The sequence below is a fragment of the Neltuma alba genome, unplaced genomic scaffold, assembly GCF_004799145.2.
Source record: "Neltuma alba isolate B1F8T4 unplaced genomic scaffold, ASM479914v2 tig00010558_pilon, whole genome shotgun sequence".
NCBI classification, from domain to species: Eukaryota; Viridiplantae; Streptophyta; class Magnoliopsida; order Fabales; family Fabaceae; genus Neltuma; species Neltuma alba.
Genome location: NW_021635425.1, coordinates 218,251 through 228,684, shown reverse-complemented (window position 1 = coordinate 228,684; position 10,434 = coordinate 218,251).

Below are 10,434 nucleotides of genomic sequence, written 5' to 3'. Positions count from 1 at the left end.
AGGTATCAATTCGGATACACTTGTCAAATATGACAATTTTTAAAAGTAATATAAAGATATTCATAATAAACAACTAAAATATTAATCTGTCTTAAAAAAATTCTGGATTATGTAGATATATTTTGATGACAAAAAATAGTACTCCTCCTTCCTTAATATAAGACTTACTTTATAGTATAATTTATACTACAAAATAAGTCCTATATTAAGTAGAGTACTTGAAAGAGTAATACAAATGCTACGTTGAATATATGGCATGTATGCACATATCAGATACGAGTACGTTTACTTTTTTGAAGTATTGATGCTTTGCACAAAGAAAAAAATACATTATTCGTTAAAGTATAACGTTCGTGATGTCAAAAACAATAATGTGCTATTGGAAAAAAAAATAATTTCCATCAATGATATATTACTGAATTTTACCCTTAGATCAGACACAACTTATTTCACATTTAGTTTCTAATTAACAATTTGCATATGAAGATCACAATAGATATTAAATGACCATCGTAAATATCACTTATTAATGTCATCTAGTTATCTAACTAACTAATTAATCAGACCAAGAAAAGTGAATGAAATGAACTGCAGTGAATTGAAACGCGTCATGGTAAATACTCCCTCCGTTCCTTATTATAAGAGACATTTGATGCTTATAGCATGTTCCTATATATAAGAGACACTTACAAGTTGTCTCTACTTTTTTGTGTTGATTTACTATTTTACCCATATTTATTATCTCCAATTCACACTCTCTCTCCCTCCCACTTCTCTTTCTTTTAATAATTTAATTGTTATCTCTCATGCTCTCTCTCCTTATTAATGAGGGCATTTTTGAAAAAAAATTATACTTTTACACATTAATTGTTCTTAACTAATTTAACTGTTTTTTTGATCAACGTACTTCGGTTATTTGTCTCTTATAATAAGGAACGGAGGGAGTAATACTTACTAAGAATAACATATTCAATGGACAACTATATATATTCATTTACGTGCCTTTTCATGTTTTCTTCAAAATTGAGGAACCTAATGAGAAATACATATTACGAATATAATAGATCTGTGAGCGATCATTGCAAATAAAAGACGCATATCTGGATATCCTAAGAATTAGGAACAACATATAATAGTATATCATAAACGAAACCCTAGTTGAAGAAGAAAGGAATCGTACGTGCGGAAGAAAATAACACAGTTTGAAGTTTGAACAAAGCAAAACGTTATTCTCCTAAAGAAAAAGAAACATTTCATCATAAAACATACATATAATACGAGGATCATTGATCTCAGTTTGCAGACCCATCAAATCTTCAAATATACATTATACTCATCTGGAACATCTAGAGAGAGAGAGGGGAGATCAATAATCATCCATCATCACTTTATGGATACAAGAAGACCAATCTGCTGTGTGAGGCAGGCCGGCCATAAAGTAAAATAAAATCTGGAATCATTGTAAATCAAACCAAAGCTGGAAAAGACGTATATAGGCAAAGAAGACGAAGGGTATATAACTATATAATAGGGCAAAGATTCGGACCATAACGCTTCAATTCCCCGATCGAGAGATGAGAGAGAAGAAAGCAGCAAGCTGTAAAAGACGGAAATATACCTTCCTGTATATATATGTATATATCAATAGAAGAGTAAGAGAGTGGTATGGTAAAAGTAGAAGTGATGGAAGCAGGAGAAGGCATAATAGGGTTTCTTCTTCTTGGGGGAAGCCATGATCTTGGTCTGGTCTTCCTCTGACGCTTAGCTTCTCTCTGTGATCTGGTTTCTGATAATTGGAGAGAGGACTCTGAAGAGGAAGAAGAGAGGTTGGTGTGGGAGGGTAGAAGATAAGATGGTGATGATGAAAGTGAGGGAATAATGATGATAGGAAGAGAGTATGAGAGGACATGATCATGACGCGTTTTGCTTGGAAGCAAGAGATTATCAAAATCTCATTTACTCTATTTTGGGCTTTCATAAATAATTCTACATATAATATAGAGAGAGAGATGGAAGATCAAAGTTATGATTTTTGTATGGCTTCTTTTACATGAGGTTAATTATTTGAATCCACCATGAGACACTTTTTTTTATCTTCCTCTATCCCCACACATAAGCACTCGTTTTCTGTAGGCACAATTATAATGAAATTCCAAGAAAAAAAATATAACTATCAAAAAAATCTTAATAACAAGTTAAAAATTATCATTTTTTTACTTTGAAACCAGTCATTACAAACTATTTAGGTGTTATTGAGGTTCTTTTAGTAATTATGTTTCTTTATTAAGACTTTATTGCAATTCTCCATTGCATTAATTTACAAGGAAATGTAAGTTCTTTGTTTAAAATAATGTGTAAGTTTATTGACATAATTATTAAGTTCTTATATTATCCAGTCAAGTTTGAGTGTTATGCATAAAATACTTCGAATAGGAAATAATTTTTAGACAAGCTTTTAACGTTATTGGTGTAAAATGATTTAAAAAATATTTTATTCCTTTTCTACGTAATCTGGTTGTAAGGTGCGGTAACCGGGGTTGAGATTTGACTTTCGTCAGTTATCTGAACCAATTATGTTTTTTTTCTTAAAATGATATATATATGTATATATATATAGCAATATATATTGATTTTCTTTCCTTCACAGTTAATTTTTAAATATTTTCTTTTCTTTTGAAATTATTTTTCTTGATTATTACCTATTAGTTATTTGTTAATAAATGTACAATAAAATTAAATAACCAGAAGAATCAATATAAAGTAAAAGATTGTAAGAAATAATTGTGAAAATTTTCAGGATTTATAAATTTAACAAAGATAATTAAAACACATACATATATATAGAAGAAGTAAGCGTTTTACTTTTCATATTAAAAAAATATTAGTGTCATCATGGAAAAATTACATTATCTGTTTCACCTCTTCAAGAAAAGCTAGGTTTGACTTTCTAAGAGAGGCATTAAAACTCTAAGGAGGTAATGGAGGTTAGCTGTGCTATGTATCCTTTTCACATAGCTGTTTTATCACTTTATGTGTTATGAGTCACGTATTTAAAGACAAACAAGATTGATTAAATCTGAAGCAAATCATAAGGAAAAGGGGTTAGATTGATAGCAATAAAAAATAAAAATAAAAATGTCCACAAGCAATTAATTAATTCCGTTCAAAATAAAATCACCCTATGGTACTTCAATAAATGTTAAGAAATGCAATAAAAAAGTTAAAAAGAAAAACCTACTGACCGAGCATGCGTGATTAAAAAGCTTGATTACGAACACCAAGGTCTCTAAAAATATAGACACGCAGTTTAAACTGCATATCATTGGCTCTCAATGCGCCATTTTGGATTTGCTTAAAAAAAACACTTTAAGTTTATGAATTAAATATGTGAGATGTGTTTTATCTTATAAAACTCCAGTCCTAAATATAAGACCTATTTTGTAGTATAATTCCTAAATATAAGACCTATTTTGTAGTATAAATTATACTACAAAATAAGTCTTATATTTAGGACCGAAGTACTATAATGTAACAATATTATTTTAAGAGCTTCCAACGTGAACTTAATAATCTATCACCATTAGGCAGCTCCAATAGAGAGAGGAATTAACTTGCAAAAGAAACTCTTCACAAAAATTGTGGCAAAAAAATTTAAGTTTACCATAAAGCCCTCACAGAATCCTCACAAAACAATTCGTTATAAATTTTTCTTCAATGAAAGTTATTACTTAATTCGACTTAGCAAACCTTGCCAATAATTAATATCATGAATGTGATTCTCGTAACAATTGGAAAATTCTAGCTTACGCATATATAATTGACAAATCTCCAAACATTTTACGTACCCACAAAGAATTTTGCCACAAATATCATTAAGATCCATAGAATATTGGGGGAAAAAATATAGAAGAAGCTGATATTCTTTTTGCTTCTTTTATATATATGGTAATGATGAAGAAAATGACTCTATTACAGATATGATTACGTTGATGAAATTTATGAAAGATGATGTCGTTTTGATTAATTGGTTTTAAATGTCTCGTTCTCATTCTCTTTTTATCTCAAATTAAATGTCCCATTCTCGTCGTTTTGTGATTATACTAGATTGACAGATTCTCTAGCATTATCAACCAATTAATATACACACACATACATATTACTGTACTTTCCAAGGTCACGTATTAATATATTCTAAATTAATAATATCCTGTTGGAGAAACATATCTTCATATAAAACTTAGTTGGTTAATTTGAGGAAATTATAAAGATAAAAAATTTCTTAATTATAACATATGTTACACAATATAATCTCTTTAGAATACTTATGTGTATCATTAGATTATATATTATTTTATAAGATGGATAATTTAGTTTGGAGAAAAACAATAAATATAATGATTTGAAGTTATTTATTTAACTTCTCTAATTTTTTTTAAAATTAATTAACTGAATTTTATATTAAAAACAGTTACTACGTTTTTTTTTCCCGACCATTTGCTGGTGGGTTTGTTCGCTGCTAGCTGGTGCTGCTTTTCTCCACTAAAATATTGATCATTACGTTTTTTCCCTTCGGGTTTCCTCTTTTTGTGACAGATCGATCATTACTTTTCTGGTAACACTGCTGAGCATAGGGTTATTAATCCCAAGAATAATTCACCTACATTTTATTTTTTGAAATATTTTAAGATGTTGTGAAATAATGAAATCGTTTTAGGCTTAGGAAATTTGGTTCTTTGGTCTGCAATGTAATTAATTAATCATGAATTTTGATTCGTTAACAAGGGATACACACACACACACACACACACACACGGAAGCTTTGAAAGCCGCAGCTGGAAGATGGGCGGGTTTGTTCTGTGCTCAGTGATTTTACAGTTGGAAGAGGCTCATGAAAGGATTATAGCTTTGGAACTTTTGCATAACTTTGTTGTTGGAAAGCTACGCAACGTGCTGGGTTTTAAGAAACATATTGATATTGATTCCACTAGCTCTTTTATATATATATATATATATATATATATATGCGCACACACTTGCTCAACTTCTTAATATGTCAACAAGATAACTAATTTGAAAAGATTAAAAAGTTAGTTAATTAAGTTGGTTATTTATAATAAATGTGTGTATCCTATTTAATTATATACATTGGAATTATCTTTGGTGAGAACTCTTATAATCAATAGGGATATTTTAGAGAGAGTATTATAAATTTAGGAGACAAAATAATTGAGGTTTTATATTTAAGACTAGATATAATTCCCAACTAGTTTTTATATTTAGGACCGGAAGTAATTGTAGGTTTTTTTTTTGTTTTTTGGCCAAACAGTTAGTTGTAACATGTATACAGGATCCGAAGGAGTAACTTAGCAAACACATTCGATTAGCTAGCTTCTTTTTGACTCTTAGAACAATGAGGTTGTCTTCTTGGTGTTGCCATGGACAAGGAGTTTCCTGGTAACGCCGCTGGTGTCTTGTTTGCCCCTATTTGTCTTTGGGGATTTGTTTTTAAGTTTGGCCTTATTTTGTCTCTTTTATGCGTTTCGGCTATCTTTTTAATAAGGCAATTTTACTTTCAGAATATTTTCTGAGGGATAATCAGCACGCTAGAATATTTTTTTATATATATTCTTATGCCCTTGACATATTTTTTTCTCAATAACCCTCAGCAATTTAAAGTAATACTTTTTGGTGTAATTTTGCCCTTAACATATTTCTTCAACAGCACTAAACACCCTAAAATGTCATGATCAGGATTGCACCAAAAATTAGTTTAGGCTGCTCATTGTTATTAAGACAATATTTTAAAAGTAAAATTGCGTTAAAAATTACTTTAGAATGGTGAAAGTTATTGAGAATACCCTTTAAGAGTAAAATGGCACATTAACCCCATTAAAATAAAAATAATTTTATAAATAAATAACACTTCTTAAAATAAATAAATTTATCATTGAAAATATTGGAAATGAAAAATTTTAAATCTGAACCATCTAAATTAGATTTTGAACGGTCTGAATTTCATCAAAGCAATGAAAATTGAACGAAGAACAAATAAAGACCAGCGAAACCACACTAAAAACAGGAGTTTGGAGTCAAATACAAAACAGAGTACCAACGTAACGTAGCGCTTTCATTTAAGCCAAACTAATGAAAAAAGAAAACAGAGGTCTCAAAGTAATTTACTTATTTTGGCCAAAAGAGAAGTAATTTACCTATATTAATGACAAAATGCTTAATGTGGAAACTTCCAGTTGCCTAAAGAGTGAGGAATTTTGTCTGGCTCCTCCTAAGGAAAGACTCCTCACAAATTCAGAAAGATGCAGAAGGGGAATGACGTTGGATTAGCGATGTGCTCTTTGTCACGTGGGTTTGGAAAATATTAACCATGTCCTTTTTTAAATAAAAATAAAAATAAAAACCACACAGTATCTCTTAGCTGATAGTTTGAGACTAATCCCCCGATGTGTAGAGATCACCAAACCAAAGTGGCTTTTGCCTTTGCCATGTCTTTAGTCCGTAGGCTTGAGATATAAATAACTTATAAATAGGAACAAAGTGGTAAACAGTAGAGAGTATTTTAGTACATGTTTATATTATAGTTGATCACACTTTTAGAGGATTTCTCTGTTTTTAGATTTATTCTGTAAATTCTCTCTCACTGTGTTTTTGCACTTGTACAGTTTTCTTGAATGAGATAATCTTTTTACTCGAAAAAAATGACAAACAATAAGGAAAAGCAAACCATATATTTTCGGTAAAAGAAAGAGGACTTAATAAAGGTTATTTGCAATTTTATTTATTAAATTCTTCACCATACAAAACTATAGCATATGCTTATTGAAAACATTTAATCATGAATTACTAGATTTTCGCTTGAATTGTTGTTTGCGGAACAACTGTAACATCTCAACTTTTAGGCCTAGAAGTATCAGAAACAGTCTAAATTGAATAGGCTACCATACCCCTATTAGCAAAGGTCCCAAAGATGAGAAAAGAAATTAAAGTAGTTTTAGGGACTAAATTGCAAAGTGAAAGTTTTAAGGGGCTAAAGTGTAATCAAGGCTAAAAGTTCCAGTAAAGTCTCGAAGGCCCAGAGAGAGAAAAGAGGCTAGATACAGGCCAAAGATTAATTTAGAAGTCTCAAAGAGATGGTTGTATGAAGTTAAGTTCAAGTAGGGACTAAACCGTAAATTCAGAAAGTTACGACCAACAGGGGTAAAAATGGAAGAGTATACAAAGAATTCCAAGAAAATCCCAAAAAATGGGAAATAATATTCTAAAGCTCTTCCGTGAAGAGAAAAGACGAAAATACCCCTGAGACAGCTTAAATGGAATTTATGAGGTTATGGCAAGTAAAAAGTGTACCGTTTGAGGTAATTATTTAAAATAGTAAGAGACCTCAAAAATGTATAAAAAAATGAGATTAAATTTTTGAAAGGTTGTACTAATTTATAAAATTAGTTCTGCAACCAAAAGGCCAGTGGAGTGGCTTTAATAAATTAAAGAGCCGATTATACCGATAAAAAAGGTATTTTAGTAAATGAATTTTTATGCAAGGTTTAAAGGAAGTGTTATGGCCTGAGAAAATTTATAGATATTCTCTAGAATTAAAGAGAATTTATGGAGTAGACAGAAGAATTTTCTGAGCTCCGGAAGGCCATAAAGAAAGTCAGAGAAACATGGGCTAAGTAAATTCGGAGGAAACTTAAGGATTAAGTTTTGATCTAACGGCTAGGATTTAATCTCCCTTCTCCTCCACCACATTTGTGAAACGTGGTATCTTCTAGAAGAATGAGGTAAGGATGATGCAAGAAGATGATGCAATGATGATGAAAAAGTTAACTTGAAGTTTCAAGATTGTTTTTACTCTTTCTATTAGCCACCAAGGGCATTTTGGTCCATTCAACCCAAAATTTTGGCTATAAATACCCTACCTTGAAAGAGCATTTTGGCAGCCATTTGTAGAGGGAAAACTCTGCTAAAATTTAGAGAGAAAAACGTAGGGGTAAAGGCCAAGAAGAAGGAACAAGATTCAAGCTTCAAGGTCAAGGTATGTGATGGTTGTAGCATCTGATTTGATGCCTATTTTGAATAAGTTACTCTTCATATCTGATTCTGAAATTTGGCATGATTAAAGTACACTCTGTACGTTTTAAATCCATGGGTAGAACACTTCATTTGGATATGTGTATGATTTATGGTGATTTTTCAAAGTTAGGGTTTAAAATCTGGAAACAGTGTTTAACCATTGGAAAAGTATTGAATTCCGTACAATTATGGTACTGTTCAGCATAGAATTGGTTCATGAAAGTATTTTTCTTTAAAGACAACCTAAAGAGCTTTCAGTGAGACTTGGAACCACTCAATTTTATTTTTTTAGAATTAATTATGAATTTTCAAAATTGAGCAAAAATTTTGGAATTTCTGTGTGAACAAATACCCGCGAAGCAAAATTTTCAGATTTGATCTTCTTGAATCTAAGGCCATCTAAAGTGGTCCTAATTCACAAGAAATGGATCTTAAGGATGGGAAATGATGAGATTTATGTTAGAAAAGCTAGAAAGAAAACCCTAAAATGAAGAGAAAGGGTTGAGGTTCAAGAGAGCTGGTCTTGAATATTATGTAGTCTCTTGGTCCTAATAGATTGGATGATCATTGTGATTATGTTTAGGACCTTTGGAACATCTAAGAGGATATTTGGTGATGTTAACCGAATGCCCACATGGTTGGAAAGTCAAGGGAGTCAAAGGAAAAGTAAGAGGAAAGCTTAAGCTGTAAGGTAGTGAACTTACCTATTGTCATTGCTTGATGTTATATGCTTGTGTGTTGCTGTGTACATGTTATTTGAATGTTAATGTGACATGTTTTAGCTGTTGTAATTTCTATTCATGATGAGTAGATTATGTCTCCATGGCTATGCATCAAGAAGTTAGCTTTGAGCATGCTAATATGTCACTAATTAACAAGAGAATAAACAAGTTGCGTGTAATGCATTAGAATCCATCTAGTATGATTAATATGGTATTGTTTGCTACTGAGATTTCCCGAATCTCACCCCCTTCCTAACCAACCATTTAGGTCAATCATCAATGGGCAATAATAGCGTGAGAAGCAAGGAGAAGAAAGTGGAGAGTTATTGATATTAATGAATGATATTATTATTCAATGTGTAATTCTCCTATTATGTAATTTATGTTGTGGATACCAATGATGCCATGTATTTAATTATAATGCTTATTTCATGTATAGAAATATATGAGCATAAATGGGAAAAAGTAAGCCCATGTTATGTATGCCAAAGAAATAAAAAGAATTAAAGTAATTTAGAACACCCCAATACGATTTTTATCGAATTAGTTATGAATTTTTGAAATTGAGCCTATAATCTGGAAGTTAAACAGTAAATAGTAACCCTAGTAATTATGTTGGAATTTTAAATCCACGGGTTTATGTCGTGATCTGTTTGAATCATAACACTTACGAATACGTGCTCTGAGAAGTTAAAGGTAGGACGTTTCAAACGTGATGGGTAACGTTGCTATTTGGGTAACCTGTTGTTGATTTCAATCAGTGGAAGTTAGTTTTTTATTGTCGAGATAATTTTTCTACTGCCCTATCATACTTGAGTTTATGAACGACAGTGTGAAAGCATGATGAATGTGTGTCAGATAGAAAGCATTGCGTATGATGGACTGGAGTCCACTAATAAACATAGATGGTTCTTGCTTTACTATGCCAACTTTCTGATTGAATCTACGAGCTCGCACTTATAAGGGAGTGTTAATGCCATTAAGTCACAAAGCCCTTGGCACTACACCAGGCTTCTTCAGTCCCGAGGGGATTATATGGCAACTCCACAATTTCATTCTTTTAGGACCTGTTTGTTATGAAGAAAAATGAAAGGAAGAGGGGGACGGAAAATTTTAATAAGTTTGGTTTAAAAAATTGAAAAAGTGGGGTTTGAAACTTTTAATTAATTTTTATTACTTTTTTATGTTACTTTTTTTTTTTATTAAAATTTCAAAATCTCACTTCTCCAATTTTTAAATAGAGCTCATTAAATTTTTTTTCCCCTTTTCTGCTCTCATCTATTTCCCTTATACCAAACAATGTCTTAATGAGACTCGCGGTGATAGAAGTCTAAGAACGAGGTTTGCTTTACTTCGCTGGGCCTCAACGAGCTTTCGGCTAAAAAGGGCTCGTATCTTTTGGATATGACACAACGAAACAGTGACAACTAGAGAATGGGCAGCGTCATGACTGCTCTTAATGACCTTGGGCTACTCGGTTCGGCTAATTTAATAAGGCTCAATCCCATATGCACAAAATGGGCAGTGTTGTGCTTGATGGATTGCCTTTCAGGCTCCTTGTTTAATTCTTGCTCTACTACACCAAATTTTGGGTACGCATAAGTATTATTTTTTGGAGACAATTTTA